Source organism: Saccopteryx bilineata, chromosome 12 (assembly GCF_036850765.1).
Source record: "Saccopteryx bilineata isolate mSacBil1 chromosome 12, mSacBil1_pri_phased_curated, whole genome shotgun sequence".
Taxonomy (NCBI): domain Eukaryota; kingdom Metazoa; phylum Chordata; class Mammalia; order Chiroptera; family Emballonuridae; genus Saccopteryx; species Saccopteryx bilineata.
Genome location: NC_089501.1, coordinates 27,514,956 through 27,529,072, shown reverse-complemented (window position 1 = coordinate 27,529,072; position 14,117 = coordinate 27,514,956). Strand labels below are relative to the sequence as shown.

General features: G+C 40.0%; 1 protein-coding gene across 2 annotated transcripts in view; it reads right to left on the bottom strand.

The window, feature by feature from the left end:
* ARG1 (arginase 1) overlaps positions 1-7,790 on the bottom strand; it is a 42,981-nt gene extending 35,191 nt beyond the window's left edge. The window contains exon 1 of one of the 2 annotated variants that reach the window (XM_066248005.1): positions 7,693-7,790. The gene's annotated coding sequence lies outside the window, so the exon portion shown is untranslated. The remainder of the gene's footprint in view (positions 1-7,692) is intronic. The other variant, XM_066248007.1, reaches the window with a different exon arrangement.
* Positions 7,791-14,117: the final 6,327 nt, after the last annotated feature.

Below are 14,117 nucleotides of genomic sequence, written 5' to 3'. Positions count from 1 at the left end.
TAGGCCTGCCCAGGAGAGGCACACAATGACTGGCTGAGAGTAGAATGCTATTGGTAATGCACATGACTCAAATCTGAAAAGCATACAAGAAAAAGTAATAAAATACCATCTTAATGTGCTCTAAAGTGATGAATTGGTAAACCTCTTTTTTCAAATATGTGCTTTTTTCCCCTTCCTCCCAGCCAATTCTTGCCCTCCAAGACTCAAAGATTCACCTTCTCCCACAGAATTCCTACAAGCTTTCCCCTTTAACAGTGTATAACAATTATTATTATTTTTTAAATATTAGGTTTTATTTTTATAATATTTGGCTCATACACTAATGCCTTTATATTATGTCGATGCATACATTGATATTATACTATTATGCCATCTGAAATAAAATAGTACATATTATAATTACAGTTAAAAACAATTATAGTTCTAAAGAGAAAAACCCCCGGCAGTGGCTGTCAACCCCAATGTAGTTATTTCTTTCTATGCCAGATCCTTCTCAAATTCACATACAACTCAATTTAGAGAAATTATCTCTTGTACACTGTTCCATGGAAGATCCAGTGAAACCTCTGCTGATTAAGTGGTCCAATAGCACCTGTTCACCAGAGTGCCCAGAAATAGAGCTATAATCCGTACCTCTTAGAGCTCAGTCTGTCTCTTTCTCTTGATGTGCAGAAGCAAATGGCCTCTCAGAGTTTTAAACTCATGCATAAAAGAAAATATTTTTCAGTGTTCATAAAGATCTTCCTTTTCCCTTTGAAGGACTACAGAATATTCTATTGTATGGATACATGATTGTTGCTTTTTAAAAAACCAGATCCTTATTGATAAACATTTAGATTGTTTCCAATTTTTCTCTATGACCGATATAGCAATGAACATTCGTGTAAGCGCAGCCTCCTGTCTTTGTTTTTTCAGGGAGGTTAGTGTACTTATCATCGTAACTTTTCTCCTTCCAACCTTAGCTGTCCAAAGTTCTGCATATTAGCCATGTCTGTCATCTAGTAGCCATAGGAACTTGGGGAAATTACTCAAATTGTGTGTGTGTGTGTGTGTGTGTGTGTGTGTGTCTGTGTGTGTGTGAAATGGAAATGCTAACAGCTACTCTGCCTTTCTCACATGGAGAGGAAACAGTGGATGGGAACATGCTTTGAAAACTTTATCTCATCAGTATTTTGTATTCTTCTAACACACTCCATGAACAGTTTTTGTTTGTGATGCCCAATTTTGTCCCGTGCACTCAGTAAATGCTCACTGAAGGAAAGACCGTGAATGGACTTCATCAGCGTTTCTCGAATTGTGGTCGGTACACTTGCTGAGTCACCTGGTGCCCTAGTTAAAAAGTCAGACTTGGGGGACCCGCTACATGACCTAGTGAATTAGAATCTGTGTGTGCAGGAGGACCTGAAAATGGAGAGGCGCTGGATTCTGACTTTCTCACATTCCCCAAGTGATTATGATATAGATAAAAATTTGAGAAGCCTGGGAAGAGGCACACATGGCGACATTGCTAGTCCTCATTTCCAGCTCTATGGTAGAAAGAAGTAACATTACGTCCTTGATTGAAGGAGAAGCATGTTCCATACAGGAAATTGTCCCTTATACATTTTATAGGCTTAAATCCCATCATACAACCCTTAGAGATCTGCCTCAGAATGAGCATACTACTCAAATAGACAGTAAATTTCTTACAAATCAATTTTCCAAAAGGGACTTTGGCTTTCTTCTCAAGTTTTAAGATTGTGTGGATGTCTAGATTTGGCTGAATAAAATACTACCTGCCACGACTGCGAACAGTCACAGTTAATGTGGCTGCGTAAGACGCCCCCGAGGAAACAGGAAACTAGGCCAGCCCTATCTGCGTCCGGAGGCCATGAATAATGCATGGAGAATGCAGTTCCTTTTCACGTAGCTCTTCCTCTGCTAATATTGTGACCACTTCGGAAAGTAGGAAATGCAGGGAAAATAGCTGGGACATGTTCAACAACTCAGGTCTTGCTTTATCATATAGTGTGGCATATGGTTACATTAGAGAAAGATGAATACAATTATTTCTCTGGAGATCGATCATAAGAATAGCTCATATTGCTTTCTCATGTGTAACTGACCAGGCGGTAGCACAGTGGATAAAGCATTGGACTGGGATATGGGGACCTAGGTTCAAGACCCCGAGGTTGCCAGCTTGAGCGTGGGCTCATCTGGTTTGAGCAAGGCTCACCAGCTTGAGCCCAAGGTCACTGGCTCCAGCAAGGGGTCACTCAGTCTGCTGTAGCCTTCCTGTCAAGGCACATATGAGAAATCAATCAATGAACAACTAAGGAACCGCAATGAAGAATTGATGTTTTTCATCTCTCTCCCTTCCTGTCTGTCCCTAGCTGTCCCTCTGTCTGACTTTCTCTGTCTCTGCCACAAAAAAAAAAAAAAAAAAAAAAAAGAGTAGCTCATATTGGGAAAGCGTGCTTGGTGTCAATGTTGTACTGTGTTTTACACATAGAGTTATATTAAGCCTCATTAATTTGCCAATCAGTGCAAAGTTTTTAAATAAAAGGCAATGTGGGACAAAGTTAAGAAAACATGAACAAACACTCCAAAACTTCGAGCCAAGGGGAAAAGCCAGAAACCCTGGTGTGTTCAAAAGGTCATCAGCTTCAGCCTCTATGATGTCATGTGCCAGACAAATTTATTGGACAAGGTTACGTTCTGGTGAGCCACTAAGGTGACATTGCTTAGAGAAATGCAAGCTAGTCCTCTTGGGAAAGAAGAACAAACATGCTTGGTACACCTAGTGCTGTTTGATATTTTCAGTTGTGACGCTGAGGCGAGTCAAGAGCGTTGTCATCAGAATTGATGTCAGTCAGTTAACATTTGAAAAGTCTTCTTTGTTTGCATTGTACATAATATAAAGCATCTCATAAAATGTGGGCTCCTGGTCTCGAGGCAGTGTACACTCTATTATGAGGAAAGGAGTGCAAATCTCCACACATTTTTAAAATAAACTTTTATGTTAACCATAAAAAGCAGTCCAAGCCCTACAGATTGGCGGGCAGATCAAGACAAGAAACACAGAAGTAATGAGGCTCCCAGAGGGGTCCCAGTCTCAGGGAGAGGGTTAAGCAGAAACGGAGGAGTCATGGAAAGCATCCAAGATCACTTCTGCTAGAGAAAAGCACAAGAGAAAGAGGAGAAAATCAAGTCCCTGGTTAACAGCCTTGTCTAGGTTACGCCATGCTTTACCCAGATCATTCTGTGAGGTTTCCATGATACCCGAATATCTAAGTCTTCTCACTTGGCCATAGGCCTCAGAGTACCCCCTTTTCCTACTCTCTTTGCCTGAATTTATGCAGCCTGACTGCTATCCTTTTAATATCAGAGACTCTTGAAATCACCAGCATGACGCAGGGCTCCCGGCTTCCCAGAATCCAATGTTCCACTCCATTCTCTTTTTTTTTTTTTTTTTCCTTTTGCATTTTTCTAAAGCTGGAAACAGGGAGAGACAGTCAGACAGACTCCCGCATGCGCCCGACCGGGATCCACCCGGCACGCCCACCGGGGGGCGACGCTCTGCCCCTCCGGGGCGTCGCCATGTTGCGACCAGAGCCACTCTAGCGCCTGGGGCAGAGGCCAAGGAGCCATCCCCAGCGCCCAGGCGATCTTTGCTCCAATGGAGCCTCGGCTGCGGAAGGGGAAGAGAGAGACAGAGAGGAAAGCGCGGCGGAGGGGTGGAGAAGCAAATGGGCGCTTCTCCTGTGTGCCCTGGCCGGGAATCGAACCCGGGTCCTCCGCACGCTAGGCCGACGCTTCCACTCCATTCTCAACGCTGACTTTCCCAGATCTCAGTGTTCCCAGAGCCCTTCTGCACTGATGCTCTCTTGGGAATTAGCCAGTCCTTCTTTTCAGTAGTAATTGGGCAAGTGCTTGATTCCAACAGTGTCTGAGGAGTGCTCCTGCCTATTCAAAGTAAGAGTGATAACAACAGGAGCGACATTATGACTTAGCTCCCATTTTCCAGGCAGTGAGCTAAGTGATACATATCAAGGACTATGCTATCAGGGGCAAGGATCTGCCATGTGGTCACTTCTCTGTGGACACTAGCTGCTGATGTTAATTGTCTTTATAGTCCCTCGTTGACTGCTTCTTCTGAGCTTCTCTGCTCCTGGAAAGCCAGATCCGCAAAGCTCTCTCCTATACTCCTGCGTCACCCCGGGGCTTCTCCTGGTCCACTCACCCCCTCAGCCTCAGTGCCTTCAGGACTGGGAAGCATACCCAAACCCCTCCTTATGGCATCCTTTAATCTTCTCAGCTCTTGTGTTTTGGCATAAACATTAGGATGTGAGTTCTCCTGATTTTACAACTGATATTTAAAGGGGAGTAGAATACACCATCCCATATTGTACCACGTTGGCATATAGGTTATTTTGAACTGAAGGAAATTAAGACCCAGCAGACTTGGGTAAAGGTTTTTACCTCCTTCTTAACTATCTAAAAGAATTTAGAGTGGGAGCTTATACCAGCAGGAGAGCTATATCTGCTTACCAAACATCAGCTCTTCTCTTCTCCCTAGGCATTGTCCTTCTTTCCCAAGAAGTTCTAGACCTGACGCCTTGCTCCTTAGCTCAGGATGAGAGATACACCTTGACTGCCCACTACCTTTGAGTCTCATTCATTGTGGGGCTCCTGTATGTGTGTGATTAAATTTGTTTTCCTCCTGTTAATCTGTCGTATGTCAACTTGATTAGTAGGAAAGCCAAAAACCTAGAAGGGAAGAAGGGGAAATGTTTTCCACCCTTACATATTCAATGATAATATTTTTGGATTTCTGAAATCCAAATCACCAAATGTCTTGGTAGCCTCAAATCTGTCTGGCTTTGAAACCGAAAATCAAGTTATGAAGATTAATGCTTCCACTGTTGAGGGAAATTTATTAGAATCTCTATAGGAACCCGAAAGTCAACACTCAATTTAAGTCTCCTCTCTGCACCATTCCTATCCTGAATGCAGTCATACACAGAGCAATCTTTGTTCCCAGAGAAAGAGGAGAAGGATAATGGATACTGGAAAATGCAGGTGTTGGGCAGAGGGCTAACCTTCAGTTTAGTATCTCCAATTATAATCCTTGTTCACAACAAAAGAAGAAAAACATGGAATTCAAAAATCTTAGTTGTTCTTTTCTTTCTTTTTCACCATTTTAAGTGAATAAAATCAGGATAAAAAATGTTGAGGACAAGTTAAGAGAGAGTGGGTCAAAGATAATTCATAACAGATGAAGTAAGGGCAGATAGTACACTCTTTTTTCTCTCATTCTCTACACTAGTATTGTCCAATCATTATGTTTTTATAAAGAATATTTATGTCAGAGTTTCTAGCTGTAAGTGAGAAAAACATGCTCTGGTCATTTAAACAGCAGAAGGCATTTATTAAAAGGATCCCAGGCAGCCCAGAGAAATGTTGGGTGGACTGGAAAACCAGACTGAAGGCTTTCTGGGAGCACAGTCTCTAACGTCACCGTGTAAGGGGTCTGACAAGGGTATTGTTACTATGACTGCTGCCCACAGAGCGCACGAAGCTACTGTTTGCCTTGTTGCTACCATTTTGCAAAGGTGAGTGGGTGGAGCTTGACAGCCCATTTTTCTTGGCTTTATCTACCCTTGTGAAGCTACATAGTCCCTTAACCTAGTGAGACTATTCAAATGATGGATGAGGGAATGTAACATAAGAAGTTATAAAAAGGTAGGAATACACTGTTCTGGAAAGAGTGTCAAGATATACTGTTCTGTACAAAAGCAAGGGAGTGTGGTTATTATGTAGAGTCCTGCACCAGGAAGAGGAAGGTGGCTGACTCTTACCAGCGGAGAAAACAACTATTTGAATCAACCCTGTTTGCTGTGCTTTGCCTGATAACTTCTCATAACTGGCTCCCCCTACTCCTCAACATCTTGTTTGTCTTTATCTGGAGATGGTTTTTAAGGTGGAGGTTTAGGCCATTTTGGAGAGTTACTCAGTTTCCCCAGATGTCCAACATATATATAGGAGGTGTACATGTTATTAAACTTCTGTTGGTTTTTCTCCTGTTAATCATATTACAGGAAAGTCTTAGCCAAAAATCTAAAAGAGTACAGGCAAAGTTATTTTTCCTCCCCTACAAGGGTAACTAGGTAGCCCCAGCTAATAAAGAATGCCCCAAATAAGATATAGAAAATAATAAAATCAAGAAACAATAACTCCAGAACAATTCAATCTTTGATTCAGGTAGAGAACTGGTGTTGACCCCCTTAAAACTGATTGGTGGAAAACTGAACATCTGTATGGGGCTACAGAAACACTAACAGAGGGATCAAGATGGTATCCCCACCCCCCAGGGGTCTCTCTCAGCATGCCACTAGTGGTCAATGAGATATCATGAGTTCTCTGATGAAATAATACACATCATCTAGATGTATTGTACCCAAATGGTTTAAATCTAATCAAGCTTTTATATCTAATTTTCAACTTACAAGAAAAAGGTAAATGATGTCACAGGCAACAATCAGATAAATCACTATGAGCCAGTCTCTTCAGCAAGACAATGCCATTAATATGTGACTAGCCAGACTAAATAGGGCTTAAAAAACTAGCAGTCAGATGAAATGTGTGATCTCAAATTGGATCTTGTTTTGTAATTATATATGATTTGGGGAACATTAAGGAAAATTTAAATGTGGACTGGTTATTAAGTAATACAAAAAAATTAATACAATATTTGTAACAGAAAAAGTGTTATTTTAGTTATAGAAGAAAGTGCTTTTATTATTTTTTTTAATATGCACCTGATGTATTTATGGTGGAATGTCTTGACGTCTGGGAAGTTACTTTAAAACAATTCCACATAAAAATAAATGTTCAGAAAGCTTCTGGATATGGGGGAGGAAAAATAATTTCCCAGTTATGGAGGGTTATTTGGCAAAGCACAATAAACAAGGGTAAAGTTGTTATGTAGATTTAAGTAGCTGCTTCTGCGTTGATAGAGTTTCTAGCAATTTAGTCATCCTTCTCTTTCTCATACAGGGAGGAAGAAACCTTTACAAACAGAGATTTGTGAGGAAAGGGTAGGGCAGCATGAACCAACAATGATTCAAGATTGCCCTTTTATTGGAAATGACTGTTTTTTCAAATATTGAAAACAGGAAATACAGAATTGTGATCCCCAAGAGAAGAGAAACAAGTCAGACAAGGATCAGGTCAAAATGGCAGAATAGGTGATGCTGCACTTATCCCTCCCACGACCACATCAAAATTACAACTAAACTAGAGAGTAATCAACTATCTGAATGGATCACCACCCGAATGGATAACCATCTGAATAGATAACCATCTAAAGACCAGTTGAAAAGAAGACCAGTTGAAAAGGAGTCTGATAACTAAGGATATAAAGAAGAGACCACTTAGAGACTGGGTAGGAGGGGCAGGGATGCAAAACAGGCTGGACTGTCACCCACTTGTGGCAGTTGAGAATCCAGAGGGACATCTCAGCTGCAGAGAACCTCCCTGAGGACTCAGCTCCATGCTGCACTCCCCCCATCCAGAACACCAAAGCCAGGGAAAGGAGCCCACATAACATCTGTCCATAATTTTATCTGTCAAGGTGAAAGAGAAGGCTTCTGGAAACGCAGGTATCCTCTTAGAGGGCCAGTACAAAAGCTCTCACTTGCAAGCACTTACCTTGGGCTTCAATGGAGAGAAAGTGGCTTGGGTAGAAGCACCAGGGGCATCCAAGGAGAAAGTGAGTTGTGTGGCTTTGGGGTGAGGGCTGGAAGGATGGCTGTTATTATCCCTGTGTTAAGCCCTCCCCCTACAATGTCAAATGTGAATTTGCATTGGCTGGTAAGCTCCACTAGCTCCACCCTGATGACTCCCTGAGACCCCACCCTACCTAAAATCTGCTGTGCCTGATGCTCTCTCAGCCAGTCCTGACCTGCTTGGGCTCACTTAGTAGTCTTTGTCAAAAAAAACTTTCAAGGAATTCCAGTCAAGTTGCCAGGTGGGAGGACAGAATCATATCTAGAAGAACTGAGTTGTTCAGCTTCAGGATGACAGATGCGTAAATGGCTGCCATTGTTCCTATGCTGAGTTCTCCTTCCACACAGCAAATCTGAATCTGCATTACCCCAGTGAACTCCACTAACTCCACCCTGATAACACTTTGAGACCCCACACCACCATAGATGTTTGCAGGCCCCAGGCCAGTGGTGGTTGACCTTGATGTACCCCGAGACTTTTGCGGAGTGGCCTCAGACCCAGCACTGGTACCAAATCTGAATCTGTATAGCCTGATTAACACCACTCACCCCACCATAGAGACTTCCTGAGACCCTGCTTCACCCAACTCACATGGTGTTCACAGCTCTTCCAGAGGCTGAGCCTTATGGGTAGATGGCAGGCAGTGCCTGGTCTTGGTGTGCCTTACACCTTTTGTTGGCCTGCCCCTGTCCCAGTGTTGGTAGTGGCAGACCTTGGTTCACAGCGCGGTTCCTCTCACACATATCCAGGCCATAGACCACATGTGAGGATACACACAAAAAAAAATCTCAATAAATTTAAGAATATTAAAATTATATCAAGTCTTCCTTGACCACAGTATTATGAAACAAGAAATCAATTATAAAAAAAAAACACCTGAAAAACATAAATCACATGGAAGCTAAAAAACATGTTAATAAATAACAAATGAGTCAACAGTGAGATCAAGGAAGAAATCAAAAGATACCTTGAGACAAATACAAATAAAAACACAATGACCCGAAAATCTGTTAAACACAACAAAAGGGAAATTTATAGTAATTCAACCCTACCTCAGGAAACAAGACAAATATAAAAAGAAAAACAAAACCCTAATCTTACATCTAAAGGAATTTTTAAAAAAAATAACAAACAAAGCCCAAAGTAGGTAGAAGAAAGCAAATAATAAAGATCAGAGCAGAAATAAATAGGAGTTTAAAAAACAATACTAAAGATCAATAAAACCATGAGCTGGTTCTTTGAAAAGATAAATAAGATCAATAAACTTTTAACCAGACTCATTTAGGAAAGAGAGAGAGAGAGAGAGAGAAAGAGAAGCCATATAAATAAAATCATAAATAAAAGAGGAAAGTTGACAATTGACACCACAGGGATACAAAGGACTATAAGAAAATAATATAATTATATGCCAACAAATTGGACAATCTGGAATAAATAGATAAATTTTTAGAAATATACAATTTTCTAAGACTGGATCAAGAAGAAAAAGAAATTCTGAACAAACCAATTAATAATAATGAAATAAAAGTAGTATTTCATCCAGTCCCAACAAACAAAAGTCTTGGACTGGATGGCTTCACAAGTGACTTTTTACCAAACATTCTAAGAAGAATTAACTCTTATCTGTCTCAAATTATTTCAAAAAATTCAAGAGGAAAAAAGACTCTCAATTCTATTTTGCAAGGCTAGTGTTATTCAGATTCTAAATGCAGACAAAGAAGTTAGAAAAATAAATTATAGGCCAATATGCTTGATGAACTTAGATGCTAAAATTCTCAACAAAATATTAGCAAACAGAATTCAGCAATGCATTACAAAGATTATATCCTATGATCAAGTGGGATTTATTCCTGAGATGCAAATCAATTAATGTTTTACAGCACATAAACAAAATGAAGGATGAAAATATAGGATCATATCAATAGATGTAGAAAAAGCATTTGACAAAATCCAGGACCCATTTATAATAAAAACTATCAACAAAGTTGGAACAGAGGGACCATACCTTAACATAATAAAGGTCATATATGACAAACCCACAATTAACATCATACTCAATGTGGAAAAGCTAAAAGCATTTTTCTTAAGATCAAGAACAAGATAGGGTTGTCCACTTTCATCACTTTTACTCAACATAATATTGAGAGTCCTAGCCACAGAAATTACACAAGAAAAAGAAATAAAAGGCTTCCAAATTGCAAAGAAGTGAAACTGCCATTATTTGCAGTTGATATAATACTATATAGAGGAAACCCTGAAGATTCCACCAAAATACTACTAGACCTGATACATGAATCAAGTAAATAGCAGAATACAAAATAAATATACAGAACTTGGTTGCATCTTTTAAACACCAATAATGAATTATCACAGACTGAAATTTAAAAACCAATTCCAGTTACAATTGCCTCAGAAAGATAAAATACCCATGAATAAGATTAACAAGGAACTTGGAGTGGTGAACACACAGTGCAGTGTACACAGATGATGTGTTATGAAGCTGTACACCTGAAACTGTTTGCACTGGCCAGTTGGTTCAGCAGTAAAGCATTATCCTGGCATGTGGAAGTCCTGGATTCAATTTCCGGTCAGGGCACACAGGAGAAGTGACCATCTGCTTCTTTACCCTTTCCCATTCTCTCTCTCTCTCTCTCTCTCTTTCTCTCTCTCTCTCTTTCTCTCTGTCTCTCTCCTTCCTTCCTGCAGCTGTGGCTCAAATGGTTCTAGCAATTTGGCCCCAGGTGTTGAGGATGGCTCCATGGCCTCACTTCAGGCACTGAAATAGCTCTGTTGCAGAGCAACAGAGCGAGGCCCCAGATGGGCAGAACATCACCTGATAGGGGGCTTGCCAGGTGGATACTGGTCAGAGCACATGTGGGAATCTGTCTCTGCCTCCCTGCCTCCCCACCTCTCACTTAATTAAAAAAGAAAGAAAGAAAGAAAGAAAGAAAGAAAGAAAGAAAGAAAGAAAGAAAGAAACCTGTTTGATTTTATTAACCACTGTCATCTTAATAAATTCAATAAAAAGTTTTAAAAATTAGCCAGGTAGGTAAAAGACTTATATTCAGAAAATTAAAGACATTGAAAAATAAATTGGGCCTGACTTGTGGTGGCGCAGTGGATAAAGTGTCAACCTGGAAACACTGAGGTTGCCGGTTCGAAACCCTGGGCTAGCCTGGTCAAGGCGCATATGGGAGTTGATGCTTCCTGCTCCTCCCCCCTTCTCTCTCTCTCTCTCTCTCCTCTCTATAATGAATAAATAAAATCTAAATAAATAAATAAATAAATAAATAAATAAATAAATAAATTGAAGAAGATACAAATAAATGAAAGTATATGCCATGCTCATGGATAGGAAGAATTAACATTATTAAAATGTCCATAGTACCTAAAGCAATCTATAGATTAAATATAATTTTCATCAAAATACCAAAGGCATGTTTTACAAAATTAAAACAAATAATCCAAAATTTTATATGGAACCACAAAAGGCCCCAAATAGCCTCAGCAATCTTGAGAAAGAAGAATGAAGTTGGAGGTATTGCACTATCTGAAATCAAACTATACTACACGTCTATAGTAATCAGAAGAACATGGCATTGGCTTAAGGACAGACATATAAATCAATGGAACAGAATAGAGAGCCCAGAAATAAATTCATGTCTATATGATCAATTAATATATGACAAAGTAGGCAAGAACATACAATAGAGTAAAGACAGTCTGTTCAATAAATGATCCTGAGAAAATTGATCAGATACATGCAAAACAAAAATGAAACTAGGCCACCTTCTTACCCCATATACAATAATAAACTCAAACTGGATTAGAGACTTAAATATAAGACCTAAAACCATAAAACTTTTAGAAGAAAATATAGGTAGTAAAATATTAGACATTCCTCTTAGAAATATTTTTTTTCTGATATAACACCTTGTGCAAATGAAATAAAAAATAAACAAATGGGATTATATCTAACTTAAAAATTTTTTGCACAGCAAGGGAAACTACCATTAAATGAAAAGACAACTTACAGAATGGAAAAGGATATTCACTATGATACATCTAATGAGGGGCTAATATTCAAAATTTATAAAGAACTCACACAACTCAACACCAGAAAAATCAAACAACCCAATTAAAATGTGGGCAGAAGACCTGAATAGATACTACTGCAAAGAAGACATACAGATGGCCAACAAATATATGAGTAGTTGTTCAAAATCATTAATTATCAGAGAAATGCAAATCAAAACTACAATGATATACTGCCTTACACCTGTCAAAATAGCCATCATTAATGAATCAACAAACAAGAAGTGTTGGAGAAGATGTAGAGAAAAGGAAACCCTAGTGTACTGTTAGTGGGACTGAAAATTGGTGCAGCCTCTATTGTAAACATTATGAAGGTTCCTCAATAAGTTAAAAATAGAACTACCTATGACCCAGCAATTCCACTTCCGAATACACAGAGTGGGCAAAAGTAGGTTTACAGTTGTGAGTACACAAAAAAGTTTGTTTTCATATTATGATTTATTAATTAATGTATTATTTATCTGTATTATAAACCTACCTTTGTCCACCCCTGTATATCAAAGAAATTCAAGCACTAATTAGTAAAGATATCCATGCCTATGTTCATTTCAGCTTAATTTATAATAGCCAAACTATGGAAGCAACCCAAGCTCGCATCAATAGATGAATGGATAAGGAAGGTGTGGTACATCTAAAACAATGGAATATTACTCAGCTATACTAAGGGAATGAAATCTTACCATTTGTGACAGTATGAATGGACCTAGAGGGTATTGTGCTAAGTAAAACAAGTCAGAAAGAGCCCTGGCAGGTTGGCTCAGTGGTAGAGCATCAGCCTGGCATGCAGAAGTCCCAGGTTCGATTCCCGGCCAGGGCACACAGGAGAAGCGCCCATCTGCTTCTCCACCCCTCCCCCTCTCCTTCCTCTCTCTCTCTCTCTTCCCCTCCCGCAGCGAGGCTCCATTGGAGCAAAGATGGCCCCGGCGCTGGGGATGGCTCCATGGCCTCTGCCTCAGGCGCTAGAGTGGCTCTGGATGCAACAGAGCGAGGCCCTGGATGGGCAGAGCATCCCCCCTGGTGGGCGTGCCAGGCGGATCCCGGTCGGGCACATGCGGGAGTCTGTCTGACTGCCTCCCCGTTTCCAGCTTCAGAAAAATACAAAAAAAATAAATAAAAATAAAAAAACAAGTCAGAAAGAGAAAGACAAATACCATATATAATTTCACTTATATCTGTAATCTAAAGAACAAAGTAAATGACAAAATAAAATTGAAACAGGCTCATAGATACAGAGAACAAACTGAGCATTGCCAGATGGAAGGGCATGGTGGGGGGGGGTAAAAATGGTGAAAAGATTAAGAAATATAAATTGGTACAGAATAGCCACAGGATGTACAGTACAGCATAGGGAACACAGTCTGTGATATTGTAATAACTATGTAGGGTCCCAGGTAGCTACTATAATTATCAGAGAATCATTTCGCAAATTATATAACTTTCTAACCACTCTGTTATACACGTGAAACTAAAATAAAATAATATTAAGTGTCAACTATAATGGAAAAATAAAATTTTTTTAAATGAAACAAAAGAAAATGGTGATTTCCCCTGTACAAGAGTTCCTCCTCATCCATAGTTTCATTTTCCACAGTTTCAGTTATTTGTGGTCGACCATGGCCCAAAAAATATTAAATGAAAAATCCCATAAAAATTTATAAATTTTAAATGTTGTGATGTCTGAGTAGGGTGATAAAGTCTCATGCCTTCTCACTCCCTCCTGCTGGGGCATGAATCATCCTTTGTACAGCTCCTCCCCCTTAGTCACTGAGCTGTCAGATTATCGGGATCAGCTGTTTCAGTACTGAAGTTCATGTAACCCTTATTTACTTAATAATGGTCCCAAAGCCATTCACAAAACTTTTATTAAAGTATATTGTTATGACTATTCTATTTTACTATTATTGTCGTTAATCTCTTATTATGCCTAACTTAAAAATTAAATTTTATTCTAGGTACATAGATGGGAAGAAAAAAAAAACATGGTATGTATATATATGTCAGAATGGCTATCATCAAAAATTCAACAAACAAGGCCCTGGCCTATTGGCTCAGCGGTAGAGCGTCGGCCTGGCCTGCGGGGGACCCGGGTTCGATTCCCAGCCAGGGCACATAGGAGAAGCGCCCATTTGCTTCTCCACCCCCACCCCCTCCTTCCTCTCTGTCTCTCTCTTCCCCTCCCGCAGCCAAGGCTCCATTGGAGCAAAGATGGCCCGGGCGCTGGCCCGGGCGCTGGCTCCTTGGCCTTTGCCCCA